General features: G+C 33.8%; 1 protein-coding gene across 2 annotated transcripts in view; it reads left to right on the top strand.

Annotated features, from left to right (window-relative positions):
• The first annotated feature begins 5,827 nt into the window (after nucleotides 1-5,827).
• LOC128208075 (protein stoned-B-like) overlaps nucleotides 5,828-19,268 on the top strand; it is a 33,844-nt gene continuing 20,403 nt past the window's right edge. Inside the window, exons 1-2 of one of the 2 annotated variants that reach the window (XM_052911401.1) lie at nucleotides 5,828-7,057; nucleotides 17,329-17,551. The gene's annotated coding sequence lies outside the window, so the exon portion shown is untranslated. The remainder of the gene's footprint in view (nucleotides 7,058-17,328; nucleotides 17,552-19,268) is intronic. The other variant, XM_052911402.1, reaches the window with a different exon arrangement.

Here is a 19,268-nt window from a genome sequence, read left to right as displayed (position 1 = left end):
TTGCTTCATAAAGTCTATATTAAAAGTGTGGTACAAGTTTCAAAGTTTATTGGCGGATCGTTTTACAAACATGTCATGTCTGTGGTTTCTTAATCTCTTGATTGCCCTTGTTGTTTCTCTAATCCTCCATTAAATATATCACACATCCTTTTCAACAGGCAATAAATCGTTTAGGATGGGTAGTAACTAACTAACTTATCACAGTGATGTATACGGTTAGGTAATCTAGCCAGGCATTGTAACGATAAAGATCAATAATTTTTGTCTGTGAGACTTAGTAACTGTAAAAGTTACAATCGATGTCGTTTGGGTGTCCGAAAATTAGGTACCTAAAATAAATTATTTTTGAAAATAATAAAGGATGTCTGAATTTTTAGATTGTCCGAACTCTAAGGTGAATTACGGGTAGTTTGTGCTTGTGTGGCAGGAATATTTCAATTCTTGAACTATATTTTCTTGTCAGATACAAATGTGTCAGATACTGACTTTCGGATTGATATGTCAGACTTAAGTGTGCAATTTTGGCAATAAAACCTGCATGTTACTTGTTCTTCAAACCTGAACCCCCAGGCCTTCTTGGCAGCATTGAGGTTTCCTTGGCTGATGGCTTATATGGTAAATTTATTGTCCCACTCTTCATGTAATTATGTCACAGGGAGGTTAGCATTCTACAGAGGGTGATTGAAAGCAAAAGTGTGCATAAAGAAAAGTAAAACCGCTCCTGGAAAGTATTAAATAATAGCAGAGTGGTGTACCATAACTTAGTTAAAATCCAACCATCATTGTCAAAGTATTTAACCAGACTAATAAAGAATATTTCCTTTGAAGCATGGAACATGTTTAAAAACTACTGATTAAGCTGAAAATTGATGACTTTTGATTTGTTACTTTCTGAGTCAACAGTTACTGAAATTAATATATCAAAAAAAAAAAATTAAAAAAATTATTCCGACCTACCTACCCTATTTTTTTTTGGCAGCGTTACCTGAAACACACCTATTTTTTTATTTGGCCTTAGAAATAACTGTCACTCTCTTGCTTGTTTACATCGGTTTGAACCGTGACACATGTGAGAACCCCGTTGAAGTCACGTGATTCCTCACCCTGGTATGGTCTGATGTTTTTCGCTTTTTAGAGGTTTGTGACATTAAAAAAGTTTATACAACGTCTTTTACACGTATGAATGACTACAACCCCCCTTTGTTTTTAATTTCAGACGTAGGCATAAACCTGTTATAGCTCTACATCAACTAATAAATAAGCCAATCTGAACACCTACTTCGATTGCCAATAACTTTGAGCATGTTCAAATAAAAAAACACACAACGAGTATATTTTAAATCAATTCTCATAAAATAATGAAAAAGTAATATTCTGTAAGAAAAATTAAAAAATGAAATTGATTATTTATTTATCAAATTTTCATTTGAATTTCGCGCGGTGTCAAATCTCAAAACGAGGTAAAGGAAACCCCCTACGTCATTTCCGTAAACATGGTGGTAAGGAAGCTGCAGAAAACTCCAATTTGGATCAATACAATTTACTGATTCTTGCTATGGTTGTCACATGATGTGAGTTGTTTCCTACTTATATGGGAGGTCAGTAATTTGCACACATTTGCATACTGTTGTGTTTTGAATACGATTCCATTGCTGTTACCTGCTGACCTGTTGACAATCAATTAGTCAGTTATAATAGTAAAACTTGTTGATTCCGGAATATTAATTATTCAAGGATATGAGTTGAATGGCTTTAACACTAAGTTAACACAAGCCATGCATTTGATGGGTAGGTGTTTTCAATAATTGTGTGTATAAAAGAATGTAATGAAAAAATATGTACACATTTAGACTATTTATTGTTAATATTTATTTTTATTGTTTTAAAGAGACTATTTCATAGTTTGTAAAATGCATTTTTAAATTACAAAAAAGTGTGTCATATCATAAGGAGTGTGAAAAACTAAGATACTGGGGGCCGTTTCAATGAAGGATATCATTGTAGTCATAACTTTAATAATCTAGAAGTCTGTATAAATGTGGCTAAACACATACATGTATGACCTTCAATTTGTTTTATTGTATCACCAGGGTTCGAATTTAGACTGGTATACTCACAAAATGCGAGCGACATTTGCAAATTTTTAGTGACTATTATTCAAGCTCGCAAAATTCTGCAATTGGCTTATTCTAGACCACAAAATGTTAAAAAGAAAGTAGAATAAACATGAACTTAACTCCACTTCGTAGTCCAGTGTAAACAGCCTATAAGTGCATGATTAAAATAACAGTATAAAAAAGACAGTACAGAGTCACGCTCTAGCAAGTTTTCAAAAAAAGAACAAATATAGAAAAGGCCGAGTTTTATCTTGAATCTTTCTGGGATGCTCCGAGGCGTGCATAATGCAAAGTTGAATATAAATGACGTAATCACCTAGCTCAATCATTGGCTAAATCTGGCGCTTTCGCGCACTTATGTAAACCCCATCAACCTTTGAATATATTTCCGCCCAACTGTCAAAGTGAATAGACTTCTTCGATCGGTATATTTCATGGTCCACAGCATCCACGCTTCATTTACTGGAAGTTATTGTTTTTAATACTTATAGACTTAATGAAATCTGTAGCGTTAGTTATTACTTTAATTAGACAATATTATAACGAAATAATATCGATTGTCGCCAATTTCAGGCCCAACCAATCGATTTTCGATTATAATCGATCATCGGAACATCACTAGTGATCAGTCAACTGAAGTATTATGAACATGGCGTTCCATGGAGTGGTTCACTCACAAATAAAACAGAGGCAATAATTATATCAATGATTCAATGTTTATTATTAACAAGTCAAGACAATTTTCATTTGTCATTTTTCGTTTACACACATACAAATAAATTGCTTATGAGAACTTTATGTGACTTTCAAAGTACATAAGGATAAAAATGAATGACTTCTGAACAAGAAATAATAATTTTCTCCTCATATCTCCTCAGACGTTGGGGTCATAAAATCTGATGATTTCTGACGTTTCTGTTCATGTTAAACTGAGTGGTAAAGGAGCAATGCGGTCGTTTTCAGCGGGGGAAACAGTTTTACTCTTGGTGGAAACCTGCGATCATGGACTTTATCCCTTGGCTTGGTGTGGGCGAAGAAAGGGGGTCTTACTAGTCAATTTTACTGTACTAGTCCCTGTGGGCAAGAGATATGTTAGCAGTTTTTCTAATATTTTCTTGACTGTACCAGCATTGGTACATTCCCCACGACAAAGAGTTTTATTATGCTTAAACTGTATTTTTTCTGCAATTTCAATTTCAACGAGTTAAATCATTATATTTATAAGTGCTTTTAGAAGATTAATTCTTAGGAAAACTCATTTCAGTGCCAAAACACCAACAAGTCCCTTTAAAAGAGTTGTAAACCTCCTTTAACTTGCATAGCTGCAGTATAGTAGATTGTCAAAGTATAAAATACCAGGATCCAGGATCTCGAAGAGTAGATCATGGACACTCCTTGAGGGTTTCTTGAGTCATATCAGATAATTTTATTTTTATCAATAAACTTAAACTCTATTTATTTCTTTTGTTTTTGTTTATTATAATTAAGATATTGTTTGGTAGGATTAATGCAACCTTTCAAGTTTTTAACCATACTGTACCTTGTCTTTTTGTTATTGCTGAAACATTACAGTAAAATTATATAACAATATTACATTTATTATTAAGAAGTTATAATTTCTTTTTTTAACAAAAAAGAAGATTCATCACAAACACTTCATTCATTTTAAACAGGGGCTTGATAAGTTTTTTTAAAAAAGCAGGTAAAAAGATATATGATTACTCATAAATACTTCAGAGGCAAGAGTTGGCCAAGCTCACAATATAATGAGTCTGGTCAAATTCTCTTCTCTCTGACTTAGTACTGGACGGGATTAGTTCATGTATCGATAGATGAATAAGCAACAAAAAATCCCAGTACATACTTCTTAAAGCAGTATTTAGTTTAGTTAAATTGTATTATATGACTTTAATTACATGTACATATTAATGTATGTGTTGATTAGAGGGGGACGGGGGAGAGAATACATGATTTAAAAGCTTTATGTTTATTTTCAATTACAATAAACCTTTCTTTTTTCAGACAATGAACCATTCGTATTTCACAGAGATGACATCAAATGCACTGAACTCTACAGAAACAATCTATGAGATAAAGGCTCCTTTGGCTACATTTGACACAGTTGACCTTGGGGACGATGAATTAAGTCTCCACTCTATCAAGTCCAGCAAATCAATCCATATGCCTGATAAATCTGAAAAAGGAGCCAAAGATAATAGTGAGGTTGAAACAATGGCAAATGAAATTAGTTTGGTGAGATCCAGCATTGATTCCAGTATAAAGGATGATCCTTATACATCTCCTACCAAAGAAAAAGCTAAGATTGCCAATACCCTGGATACTGATTCCTCCAATACCATCAGTGAAACAGACAATCAGGGAGTAGGAACAAGTTCTGAGATGCACGAACCTAACAGTAGTGAGAATAATGCTAGTGCAGAAGACATTCAAAACAAGCTGAAATTAAAAGGCAGAAAGTACAAGGAGAAGGCCACAAATGTCAAATATGAGAAAATTGATAACTCTGATGTTTCTGATCAGGAAAAACCTGATACTTGCTCCCCATTGCCAGGATTTAAGTTTAAACAACCCCATAAAACTATGTATGACACAGACAGTGAAAGTTCAGACTCAGACGATGGCTTCAGTTCTGGGTTTATATCCAAGGGAGGAAATAAAGTTAACATGAAACCTGGCTTGCACTATATTATAGAAAGACACAGTCTGGGCACTGATTCGGTGGATTCTGACTCTACCCCCTGTGCTTCTCCACAACCCCGTAGAGCTACTGTCCCCCCACCTCTGAGTGAGGAAGAGGCCAAACAGAAATCGAAAAAGAAGGCGTACGAGAAAAGGCTTCAGCGATTACAGGTTACCACAAAACCTATTGAACGGCCAAGAAGTACAACTCCAATAAACATTTTTGGCCTTGATGAGTATGTAAGCATTAGTTCTCCAGAAAAATCTCCAACACCTGTTGGGAATTTAGAAAAACTCAAAATTAAACTTCCAGTAGAAGATGTATCCAAAATTAGGAGTCCAAGAAAGTCAAGAACATCAGAAAGCCATGATTTCTTCAATTATGAAGATAAGTTGTTCACTCATACTAAATCAGCTGTCCTTGTTGAAAATGGAGGAACAAGAGGTAACTCTCCGAAGAGAATACTTTTGCCACCGGCGCTTTCCCCTAAGTTTTCTCCTATTTTATCACCAAGGAGCCCACTCAACCAACCAAAATACATATATAGTCCAAAGTTGCAGAGAAATGTGCAGTACGAAGAAATATTTGGAAATGAGACTTGGGCTCAATTTGACGATGTGCCGAAACGTAATGGATATGAAATGGGTGGAAACAAAGAAAATAAACATTCTGCAACTGTTACAAATCATGTTAATGGTACTAAAGAGAAAATGAGTGATGAAAATAATGGTGAAAGTGTTGTTGACTTTAATGATGTCTTTGAAAGTCTAGGATTAAAGGGTGAACATATTGGAGAAAATGAAGAAATATTGACAGTGAATGTCAAAGAGTCGGGGGGTGAGAAAATTTGTGATATTAGTTGTGATGTTATTGATACATCAGTAAGTTCTTCCAAAGCACACAATAAGTGTGAAATAACAAGTGAAAATAATGCTAAAACTGAAACGTTACAAAAAGATTCAAATAAGGAGTTGAGAATGTTAGGAGAGGACTTTAGCTCTTAGTGTTAGAACTGGTAGAAGCCTCCATCCCTTATCCTACTGCTGAAGCAAGTCATTGTGTTGTATACATGTACAATGTACATGTTTCTGTAGTGAACAAGTTTTGTTTTATGCTAACATTTCACCTTCTTCTTCCAAATAATATGCGTAGCTTACACTGGAGAATCGTCAGATATGAACTCTAACCTTTCGTCAAAACTTTTACCAACCATAGAACATGTAAAGAAAAAAATCTTTAGTTCATCACAGAAACTTGATTAAATGTGTGTCCGTGTGAAAATGTACCCTCAATACTGAAGTCTTTCATGTATAACTGAAACCTTTGGATGCAAGGCTTTATATTCATGATGTGAAATGAATAGGAATGATAAGTTCATCAAACATCACAGTCAGTGGTGAAAACAAAGCTCCCACTGTTTAAAACAAACACTGGAGATAGTTAGAATGATTTGTGTGCAAAGATGTGAGATTGATTATGAAACTGAAGTGTATTTCTTGGGAGTGTATAGATGAAACTCTGAGCTAGTTAACTTTCCTAAGTTGTTTATGTTTAGTGCCAGTAAATATTGATCATAATCAGTGCAATATAATGCTCACATATTACAGTGTATTGTTTTTGTTTCTATTCTGTTTTAAAATAACTTTTTGCTTGCTTCTTTGCCAGTGATTCGCTGAAATTTTCTCTGACGGATGTTGGTGCCGACTTTGGGATAAGAGAAAAAATGATCAAATATTTATGACTTCAATATGGAAAAGGAAAAAAGTTGCATTGCACAATTACAAAAAGAGACAAAAAGCCAGCAAAGGGACCAATAAATCAAATTGTTTTGAAGTTCACATTTATTTTTTAATGTAATAACTGAGCCATGTATTTAAATGTTGATTCTTCATTTGAAAAAGACAGAAACATGAAAAGAAAAATACAGAAAGAAAATATGGAAGACAAGCAGAGCGAGGAACGATATTTGAATTGTTTTGAAGTCTTCCTTTACTTTATATCCAACCTTGAAAAGCACACATTTAAACACAAATGAACAAGGGAATTAATTGAACATGAAGAGGGAATATGAAAAAAAGACATGAGATTCATGTGTATTGTGGCAGACTTGTACTTCCACAATATAATTGAGTCTCTTGAAAAAGATCCATGTAGAATGGTGAAAAAAGAAATCCAGACCCAGGAGAACTCTGTTGGCTTAGACGTCACACACATCAAACATGTACAGGAGTCGGGCAAGGTATGTTATGACACACTCACTATACACGGTTTTATTGAAGTTTAAATATGAAGATTTTATTGAATTTATGTGTTTGCACAAGACATGTGTTATTGAACTAACATTTCCAAGCTTTTTGCATTGCAGGCAATGTCGAATGAATTTATTCTGTATCGAATGGAAGTCTAAGCTTTAACAAAACTGTTTTATTTAGGTAAACAGTGTGGGATTTTTTTCTTGCCAACTTGGGGCCACAGTTTAGCCCTATTTCAAATGATGAGAACAAAGCTCTAATCCAAATCGTGAGAAAAAATGGCTGTGAATAAAGCATCCCTGTCTAGTCACAAGTGTATTAATTACTTGCAGTATAATCACTTTCACACCTAATATGTATTGGTGGTAGAAGAAACAGATGCTTCACTATTAGACAATTGTTACTGGCCATGGTTATTGAATTTGCAAGTAGGACTATCCATTAAAATTTTGTGGCACTCCCTGTCAATTTTTTAAAGTTTTTTTTATCTTTCAGGCACACATATCCTTGACTCTTAAGCTACATCCTCATCAATTTTCTATGACTGAGAGATCTGAGACAGTTCTTTGATATTAAAAAAAAGAAAAGATCTTGACTGAATTAAAAACCTTTTTGCCATGTTGTTTTGAAAAAATCCAGACTGGTAAAGTAATTTTCTAGAACATTTCCTTTGGGCAGTAAATAATTGTATGACTTCCGAGCTAGTTAGTATGAACAGCTACACTTCTTGGTCCAAAGGGACATTCTTGGCATTGTTAATGAACCTTCGTCTTTTCCTAGGAAGGTCATGAAACATTCATTTGTTTTAGCGAAATTAGATTTACCGTAATTAATCCTATAGTCTGATCAGCTAGCCATATGGTCATTACCAAAGCGTCAACTTTTGACAGTGGGCATTGATTCTAGCAGTGGTCTCATTCTGATATAATACAACGTTTCTGCAATGTTCTTTGTTCCGAGATAAAATTGATTTCTGATGTTTCCACCAAAAGAATAAACAGCAAATTCTGTCTGAGACACATGTAAGAAAATAACCACTTCTATTTTGGGAGTCTGGTGTTATCATTTAACAAATTACCATCTGTTATGTAGCAACCAGCAACAAATTCTGTGGCAATTTTTTTGGACCTTATTTCTCTAAGCCTTAATGTTGTTTGATAAGATACACTGCAATGGTATTATGGGAATGCTTTGACAGTGTTATGTGGGGATGAGACATTAGAACAATTTTTCTAGCTGTTTCTTCATGTAGGGTCTGTTACTAGACTCATATCTAAGGTTTAATGAGAATTTGGCTTCATAATCATAGTTGTACAGTGAACATTTCAAGAACACTGCAAGCTGTCATTTACAGCTACCTATGACAAGAACAGTTAATAGAAACTGTCGTTTTCTTGGCCATGTTTATGTAACCATGGCAAACCAACTTGTGAAATAATTTCATGCCACAAATTGACTGTTTATTTGAGCAAAAATATTTTGGCTTTATTGACCATAAAAACCAATTTTATGTCAGTTTTCAATAGACTAGGTTTCTAAAAAAGCGTGTAATGTCTGGATGGATTATTTATGTCCAAACTGAGACAGAAGCTTTTATGCAATATGACTCTAAAAGCATTTGTATGTCTCCCGAATGAAAATATTGGGCCTATAATAAATGGACTGTTTTTCCATCCATATATCGGTCCGTCCGTCTGTTTATCCATCCATATATCGGTCTGTCCGTCTGTTTATCCATCCATATATCGGTCCGTCCGTCTGTTTATCTGCCTCAGACTGAAGAAAACAGTTTTTGGATTGCACTATCCTGCCTGACCCTTTTTTGTTACTGCCATCCCAAAGATTGTTTTTGATGATATATTTTTCTCCTGAGCAGTCCATTTTCATTTCTTATGTTTTTTCTGTACTCGAGTAAACATGAAGCTTGTATAAAGATGATGAAGAAATTGTCTGCAACATTATTTTCACTCAGTAGCCACTAAGGCTTAAAGAATGAACCATAACAATAATCAAGGTACTGAAAGTACTGATGGAAGGTGATTAGTACTGCTTTATACACACATTATGAACCATTCAATCAAACATATGTAAATGATTTGCTACAAGCCAAATGTGTGTCATTAACCGATGTTTGATTGAATGGTTTGTCACTCTTCAGAACAAAAAGAATGTGGAAGGCTTTGTACCATGTAACTTTATTACCCAGAGATGTTGCGAACATTTCATACCAATCATGCCAATATGTTTTGGACATTTTCGCTCATTGATCACACATCAGCATAAATAATGGAACATTTCAATAGCATAGAGCCTATTAGAGGCACTTATAATGGTGCCAACAATCCGCAGCAGTACCTACAGTACTTTGATTAAGTTTGCAATAATTGACAAATGTGTGCTAACAAAGTCAAACCCCTCAACACTTATGTTTCATTGACCTTCCCAAGCGATGGTTACATCATTGTATTATCCATGTGTGTTCTGTCTATTTGTTTAAATACTGTTTATTTTGGCCTGTCGCAAGTCATAATATTATTAGAAATAATTTATACAACCTTGTGCTAGTTTATAAAATCATATGAGAATATACTGCCATATGTGAATTAAAGTTTAATTTATGGATACACAAAATGTAATTATTTTCTAACCATTAAGGCAAATAAACATTCCTCTTTCTTTCAGAAAGTTTTAGGGCACATAGTGTCCGGTTCAAGTTTTGGGGCAAGTTTGCATTTTCAATTATAACTCCAATACCATTCATTCAATTCACTTCATACTTCACACAGTTGTTCAGGCCCATCACAGAATTAGGGCATATCACTCCATCACATTTTAAATACAAATTATGGCCCCTGATTTACTTGGGAACTTAGGTTGAAGTTTAAGGGCACATGTATATCTGGTTAAAGTTCTATTTGAGATTTTCACTCAGAACTCCCATACTCTTTATTCAAATGACGTCATATTTAAGTCAATTATTCATGGCCATCAAACAATTAGGTTACATAACTGCTTATTATCCTAAAAGCAAATTATGGCCCATGAAAGACTAAGAAAGTTTGTTAAAATTTTAGGGAAACTTGGGGTTTAAGCTCAGACCTCCAATACCGTTTATTTAATGGACCTCATACTTCACACAGCTGTTCAGGGCCATCACACAGATAAGTTAGACCACTGTGTACGACACTTACTACAAATAATGGCCCTTCACCAACTTACTTTATTTTAACATTTAGGGCATGTGGTGATTTTTACTTCGAATACCATTTGTCAAAATTAATTTATCTCAATGAAGAAGTACAATTGACAACATAAATTCAATAACTACACATAAGAATTTGATCAGAAGTAATGTTGAAAATCATCTTATTGACATTGCACAATTACTTTATATATTTTCATATCATCCTAAATACAAATTATGGCCTTGCTTGACTTACCAATCAATGCATACTATTTAGTTATGTACCTCATACAATACAGCGTAATGGTCACATGCACTGCCTAACAAATATCTTGATGCTCAGCCTTTATATGTAAGTGACATAACACCTCACACTGATAAAATGTTTTTGACAGATAACTAATTTTTTATTACATCATTAATGCATCCATTTCTAAGACAAAGCGGTGTATAGTTGAGCACAATGTCCTAAGGCAGCTCTTTTATTGATTGACCACCAAGGAGGGGTATATGCAGCAATCTAGCAGCAGGTAATGATTGCCGATTGGTCATTCTCGAACTTTTGAATCCATCTAATGGTCTAGATAATAGGTAATTGTGACAAACATAGTCAGTATTTCATATTTTTGACACTATGCATAACTGATCATTGATTTTAAAAGTTTGTTGGGGGGAATGGTTCTCACTTAAAGCAAAGGGTTCTCAAAAAGGAATGCGCCAAATAATAGGACTACAGTATACGTCATAACTGACAGTCTGAGTAGTACATGTGACGCAGAAAGTACATACGGGACACGCTGACACTCAAAATTTGGCATTATTTGGTATGCAGATTTTCGCAAGGGTGATGATTGGTGGGGGGGGGGGGGGGGTATGATACACCCTCCACTTTCATATATTTTCTTATTGTCAAAACAACATTTAAAGATGCACTCTTACTCCCAAATAAGATTTACCACAATTTATAATTTTGTTTTAATTTTCCAAAATGGATGAATAAATGACGAAAACAATGATTCTTATGAAGAAAACCGAGTTTAATTTGAAAGAAATTTGCATAAAACATGGTATTTCTACCTAATGAGACTATAGTAGATCTCAGTAAATCTTTTAGCATTCACCAATCATTTAATATTTTTCTGTTTTCTGCTATTAAATACACAGTTACAATCTTGTTATCAGTAACTAAAATTGTCCATAAATGTATTATTTAGGAAGTAGTTAAAGGTTTATCAGTCAAAATTGATGTTTGTAATATATGTGTATGTATTGATTTTGAATTATAGTGTTACTTTAAAACAAAACAAAAAACACTTGTTTCCCAAAATGGGGAGAGGAAAACAATGTAGATATTTGTAAGCATATATTCCCCACAGATACACAGGATTAATTTGAGATAGAATTACCTTAACCCATCAGGATGGCATTATTTAGGGCATTACGGGAGTGATTGCTGTAGGAAGAAATACGAAGAAGCCAGTAATGGCATTATTTATGTGGATATAAAAGCTTGTTAAGACCCTGGAGAGACAGATTTTCTTCCTCGGAATATTGGTTGGCTGTTGCATAATACTCTCCATTTATTTTGTCATATATCTAAGTGCATGTAAAACAATCATGTTTATTTTTTTATTTTGTTTATACATTGTGAAACATTTCTATAAAATACATCTTTCCAAATTTGAACAATTCTATCCCAGGTCTATAATGACCCTATAATTTACTTGGTTGTGCTTCAGATTAGGTTGTGGGTCAAAGGTTATTTATCTTCTTTTATTTTTTTTTCCAAAGAGTATTAATTCAAATACTAAGATTATTAACAATTAAAACTATTTCGACAATAAGTATCAAAACGAGACTTGTTTGGTATCATTTCTGAGTTAGGAGTTAAACAGGGTGGGATCTTCTTCACAGTGGCCTCCGCATAAAAACTGAATCAAGTCAAGTAAAGGGAAGTAATTGCTGCCTAAAATTTGCTAAGTTCAACATTTTTTTTTTTTTTACAGCCTAACTGACAGAAACACATGCCAATCGATAAGAGGACGTTTTGACTAAATGCAATGCATTTTGATACGCAGAGTTAAAATCCATTTTTTTTCATACATTTGAATGCAATTTTACCCAGTTATGCACCTTATCTGAAGCTCTGTTATATTTTGCATAAGAATATTTTCTTCATGATGATGGCTAATAATCAAAGCGCTTAAAGCGTTGAAAGGCTTTTGGCCTCCTACTTTTTATGAATTTTGTCATGTAATTATAAAACAAAATTATCATTAACATCTAAAGATAGTAATATGCATGCTCATGAATTCCTTTGCAAATACCTTTAGACTTTTATGCCGATACTCAATCCAAAACCATGGAGTCTCAGTTACTTGAAATAGTCATTTAATGTGTGAAATGTCCAAATTATTACAAAAGTATGGAGTATTACGCAATTGCACATGAAACTTAATCCGGAACCTTTGTTTCATAAACAATGCACTGCCACGGATAAAGCATTTAAACATTTTTTAGTAAAATGACCCTGGTACTCTGCACTTAAAACATGACTGAGTTGTATTTAATTTACTACCAGGGTATGCCAGCTAAATGCTTTGGACATGTTAATAAAGATTATGTTTTAGGTCTCTTTCTACAATGACAAGATCTTCAGGCAAAATTCCTCTGGATTGATTCACCCACATATTATTTATTCCCTGTATGTATTGATGTATCTTAATATTGCCCTCAACCTATATCACTCGTGAACAAAATAAACAGATCAGGGTTCGAATTTAGCACTCGCACACTCGCAAAATGCGAGCCAAAATTGAAAAATGCGAGTTGAATTTAAAGACACTCGCAAAAATTTGTGAGTTCAAAATTTGCAGAAAATATGCAATCCTCGAAATAGATATGATCATAATCGATGATCAATTCCTGCACAATAGATATAAAATAAATTTTATAAATGCCTACTTTCGTTTTCTGATAATCACGCAGAAATTGATGACGTAGATTAATGTTATGCGCACAGACAGGTACTCGTTACTATGTGACAGGTACTCGTTACTATGTATTTTTGTAGACTGGTCTTTCGTTTCCATTTTTGGTGGCGGTATTTAGCGATAATCGTATCGAGACACAGTCTGTATAATGATGACAAGCTAAAAGGTAATAAAATAATTCGTCCGTTAAAACTGTTTGTTACTATGTGGAAGAGGGAGTGGAACATTAAATTGACCCTCAACACAGATGACGAAAGGAACGTTTTGCACAGACCAATACTGGCCTGATCAGACTTCCGCAGTTCGTACTGTCAGTGTTACATATATGATGATATCGTTTATTAATTAATTAAACTATACCTTAAGTCATTGTTTTCCATTAAATATATACTTTTTCCTAGTAAACATAAAGGTTTGCCTTAAAAATGCGAGTGAGTGTCAGGTTTTGCGAGTTGAAAATTTGAGCACTCGCAAAAATTTGCGAGTATCAAAAAAAGTTAAATTCGAACCCTGCAGATTCATATAAGTGGTTTATAAATATGCATATGCAACATGCTCAAGACTCTGAGCTGTAAACCTGAGACAAACTGAGAAATATTCACACACTTTCTATTCCATTCAGTTTTACATGACTATACTGACGAAATGTAAGTGGAGAATAAACTTGTCTGAATAAGATGTCTCAAATTCTATTTTAAACCGATAGTATCTAGATCCACAGTCACGGCCAAAATGAAATACAGATATATATATATATATAATAAACATGTATTTATTTTCTTTAGTTTGCGTCCATTTTGAAACTGTTTGCATATTCTGCTTTTTAATTCCCCTACATAGAGTAGGGCTGGGATTATTGGAATGCACTTTGTCTGCCTGTTAGTTTGTCTGTCAGTAAAATTTTGTGTCTGGGCTATAACTCACATATACATTGATGGATTACAATATAACTTGGTACAAATGTTGTCCTCATTGAGACGATGTGCAATGACCTTGACAGGGGACCATACCATAAAGGTCAAGGTCACACAAGACATTTAAAGGTCAGAGTACACAAATGGATCTCATTGAGTGACCTACTTATTGGACAAACAATTTGTGACAACAATAAAATTTCTCCTGGATCTCATCAATTTCATTATGTAAGTATTTAGAAAACAAAATGTTCTGAAAAACAATGGCGGGTGAAATAGCAGTCCTTTGGATTGCTTTGGTATATTGCATTTTGTTACACATCGTTATTACAATGTTTACTTTTCCTATGATTTTAATTGTGTAATTTTACAATAAGGCAGCTTATTTCCACTATATTAACAGCACACTATATTGTGAATTCTCATCACAGGCTTCTTTTAAAAGAATGCAACTCTGTATTATTGGAGCAAATTTGGTTGTTGTCTACCATAGTTCTTACAGCACTGGGGTTGATATGCCTGTTCATGCATTAAGTTGTCAAATGTTAAAAATGTTATGGTGATGATGATGATCTGCCTTTGGTAGATTCCGATTGACTTATAAAAGTTATAAAAGTCTGAAGGCCTAGCAGCCTACAGCCCAACCATGCCTTTTATTTTGATATATCAATACTGTTATATAAACCTCATAGTCAGCACTATATATATATTTTATGTAGGAGTCCCTCAGACAATACTAGGTGGAATTTCACAAGATAAAATATTAAGTAACTTTCAGAAATTCAGAAATTTTCAAAAATTGTTTGGTGTGGTTAAGAGGTTTTTCCAAACAAAAAGTCAGTATTGTTCACAATTTTAATCTGTTTGGCTATGTGGTCTTTTGACTTCCACCAGGCTCAAAGACTTAATCTGGGTCAAACTCTAGTAGTCTTTGACTTTTAGACTTGACTGCTTATAACTGTTATCAGCAGTAAAGTGGGAGAGTGATTGACCACTAGAGTGCTGATAATCATAACATGTTTAATTTCATCATTATGATTCTGGATTATGATTCTGGTTAAAGAATCAGAGTGAATTTTTGTTGAATTCATTAGGAACAAAGTCTGATACAGTATGTTATTATGTTAAGATTTACTCTTTTGTACGCCCTACCTTTATAGCTTGGAATCAATGACATGCCATAAAATTGAAAATGTACATTTCCCTTTTAACCATCATCTAGAAAGCTTAAGTTGAAGCTAGTTACGAGTGTACTAATTTAATTTAACTTGATTGTGAAGACAAGATATAAGCTGATATTAACAACTCCCGAGTCCATTTCCTGGTAAGAATCCTGTACTAGCCTTCGAGGCCAAAGGACGGTCCTCACTTGACCACTTTAACCTCTCAGTAAGAGTTTGATTGACATTGAAGTAAGATTTTTTTTCTTGAATTTATATGTTAACCTTATTGTAGGGTCCAAGGGCAGAAACTCAGTGTTTGACTCACAATATCCTTGCATTATTATATCCCTTTATTATCTCCCTTAGTACAAATTTTACTTGGGATATTTTGAAGTACCAGTTTACTAAAATTGATGTTTACCATTAAAGTAATAAAAAAAAAGTTTATATACACATCCCATATAATGCTTATACCATTTTAAAGCATTTCATGCGTACAACAAGAATAAATTAGGCAAAATTTATTGACCTAAATGATGCTTCAACATGCCAACAAGCCTGTTGGTGTTTTTATTAATTGAAATATATATGAAAATAATATATTACCAAAGCTTTATTTGCAGTATATTCTTAGTATATGTATACATATTCGGACCTCAGCAAATGATACAGATATTGGTTATAATACTACATTAGTTGTTGTCATCCAATGTTAACATCATAGATAATAGGACTTTCAGATACAGGACTATAAGATATGTGTAGAATACCATCAGTCTTTGGTAAAAGCTCGCAGATAAAAAAACAAGAGGTCTGTTGGGGATTGAGGGAGACATTGTTTATAATATATGTGAATATGTAAAGGCCTGTCACTGCCTGCTGGTGTTTATGGTATATGTTTAATTAAAGTTATATGTAAGCACTTTCTATTTTCTATTTTGAATATTCTCCTTTAAACTATGAACAAATGAACTTTGCCCAATTGGATGAAATTTCACTGGTTTAAATAAATACATATTTTGAAAAACAAAACAAGGGAAGCAAATCATTGTGTATCTTTTTCATGAATATGCAGTAATTCCCCTTGTGTTTTAAATTTGTTCATTTTACTAGGCAGGGTGTTCATTCTGCTGAAAATCTCAAGTGGGTGATATAAAATGTTGTGAATATCAGTTTTGAAAGAACTTAAATATCATCCGAAAAGCAATTATGACTTTTTATCCTGGGCTATGGCACATTCATTTCCAATTATTACCTTGTCAATAACTTAAATAAGGTATTGACTTTAAACCTCATATACAGATGTCTCTTATTTAGAAGGAGAGCAGTGCAGAGGAAACCTAACTCTGTCTCTGGCAATTAAACAGTTGTTGCCATTTGTTCACCATTTGTTTTGGAATCATTCACTTATGACTTCCCCTGATTTAGTATCAAACACATACAATTATTTTGTACTTATTTTGGTGGGGATATGGCAGACTGTGACTGCTTCTTGTCCATTTTGCACTTCCATTTCAATGTGTTTGTCTGTTCTTTTACTCCACAATTGATTGACATTGAGCTGAAGTGTTGATGTTTCTGTCCACCATCAACTCCTTTGCCTGATAAATAACTAACTGGGGATGTCATCATTTCTGTGATAGTTGTTGTTTTCTATATTACAGTGTCTTCTTCAATTACCTCGTTTCTAATAGAAGAAATAACATATATATGGAATATTTTCTGGTGGTTATAAATGAATTATGCAGTTTCTTATTTCTACCCTAAAGGCTTGCCAAGAAGTACACATTAAATGAAAAGACAGTTTGTCTATGAATAATTAATGCCACCTCTCTGCTTTAAATGCACAGTACAATATATTGACCAATAGTCTTCCTTCTCAGCCACTATCCTGCTATGAAGTTCCAAGGCTCTCTAAGGCAGAACTCTATGATCATGAAGAAGCCCATTTCACTGAGGCATTGGTTTGCTCTAAGGATCAATTCATTGATTTTCTCTTTTCAGTTGGTAAGGGCTGATTTAGAGTTGGAACAGAGAGGCATTGATCGCAAACTCTCAGAATCCACAAACGGATGAAGATATCCATATATGGATTGATGGGAAAGTGCCAAATATAGCTATGTTACCATTGATGTGCCAGTACAGACAAAGAGCTGAGCACCAAGTGAGAACCATATAAAAGTTGTGATAAAGTTAGAGGTCGAGCTCCAGCATGAAGGTCATTCAGGTACGAACTTCTATTTCAATGTTTATTTAAAATGTTAGAAAATTTCTGCAAAATAAACTTTCATTTTTATACATCCCAGTGATTTCATTCTATCGTATATATGTACTTGCATTTAGTATCTACCAAGTGTAAACAATTTCATAAAATATTTAAGTACTTTTTTACTTCATTACTTTTTGTGAGTACTAATTACTATTGATTGAATCAATTCTTAGTATAGAAAACTAAAGGTCTCTGAAATGTCTATGTAATTTTATAAACAAACTTAAGGTCTGAGTTATTTTATCAACAAACTAAAGGTCTGAGAAATTTCATCAGCGAACTAAAAGTCTTGAGTATTTTTATCAGCAAGCTCAAGGTCTGAGTAATTTAATAAAGGAATAGTCTGGATTAAGCAGCACACGGCAGATGTTTTCATGTGTTACCAAGCTCTCCATTAGCAATTTTGGTTGTTTGATTGTTAAATTGACAAATTTTTTGAGACAGGTGAATGTATGTATGTTTTCCAAGGTTGCCTGTGTTTGTTGAGGTATTGTCAAAGTTCTTGGTGACTGTGTGGGGAAACAGCATGCACAGTCATGGAAACACTCCACATATTTGACTGTGTTGCATGCACAGTCATGGAAACATTCCACATATTTGACTGTGTTGCATGGTCCTGGTTCTTTACTCCGGCTGAAAATGTTGTCATTTGCCACATGTGAAACTGTACTATCAACAGTCTGGATTTCCAAGGGATGTAGCCAAGTTGACAACTGTCGTTGACTCATGAACTGCTGGTTTCTGCTCACTGTCACATGCAGTGCTCTTGTTCATTTTTATTAGCTCTTTATTGATACAGGCATTATTAAAAGACATGAAGTCCAATCTTGACAGTTTCAATACTCCAAATCTTGTGATTAAAAAATTGTCTTGGAGGAAGATGTTGGTTAAAGCTTGTAAATGATTGCAGATGCCCATAATCTGTCCATCCGCATTTTTTATGTATTTCTTAACAATTTTTAAAACATCCAAGATACCAACTTCAGCTAACATTTTGTACAGTAAAAGTCGTAAGTTACATAGCTTTGATATAGATACTGTCAGATTTCTGTGCATTTAAATACTTTGATATTCAAACTCAATAAATTAATTTACTTTTAGTCAGAACTTGTATTGATCAGATTTGAAAGGAATTGATTGAGACTTGAATCATCAATATATTACATTGTGATCTAGTATGTTATACATGTTCCATAACTCTGTGACCAATTGTTACGAAACTGCCTCCCTAAACATATGTTTTAGCACTATATATAAGATAAGAACCATAACTCTGTTGCCCGTTTGCCTAAATTGCTTTGCTTGACGTGAAGTGTTTTAGAACTTGAAAGGTTTTAGATGGAACTAAATGAAACTTGAAGCATTTATTGATAGCCATATTGACCTTACACTTTTTAAGAACAATAATTTAGTGATTATTTCTTTCCTAATTGCTTTCCTTGACAATCAATTCTGTTTGAAAACCTTGATATGGTTTTTGTTATTTCAGCACTACATATGGTCAAAAGATTGATTAAGAACAATTTTAAATGGGACTCCAGTACATTTCTAGAACCATTACCTTATCCACTTTCCCCAGTGGCATGAAGGTAGCATGAAGGTGGCCTCCTTAGTGATGCTTTCAACTCTTTATTCAATGAAACACATTGTTATTAGGATATCTATGAAGCAATCA

This window comes from Mya arenaria, chromosome 11 (assembly GCF_026914265.1).
Source record: "Mya arenaria isolate MELC-2E11 chromosome 11, ASM2691426v1".
Taxonomy (NCBI): domain Eukaryota; kingdom Metazoa; phylum Mollusca; class Bivalvia; order Myida; family Myidae; genus Mya; species Mya arenaria.
The sequence above is the reverse complement of the archived record's forward strand: the minus strand, read 5'-3'. Positions and strand labels throughout refer to the sequence as shown.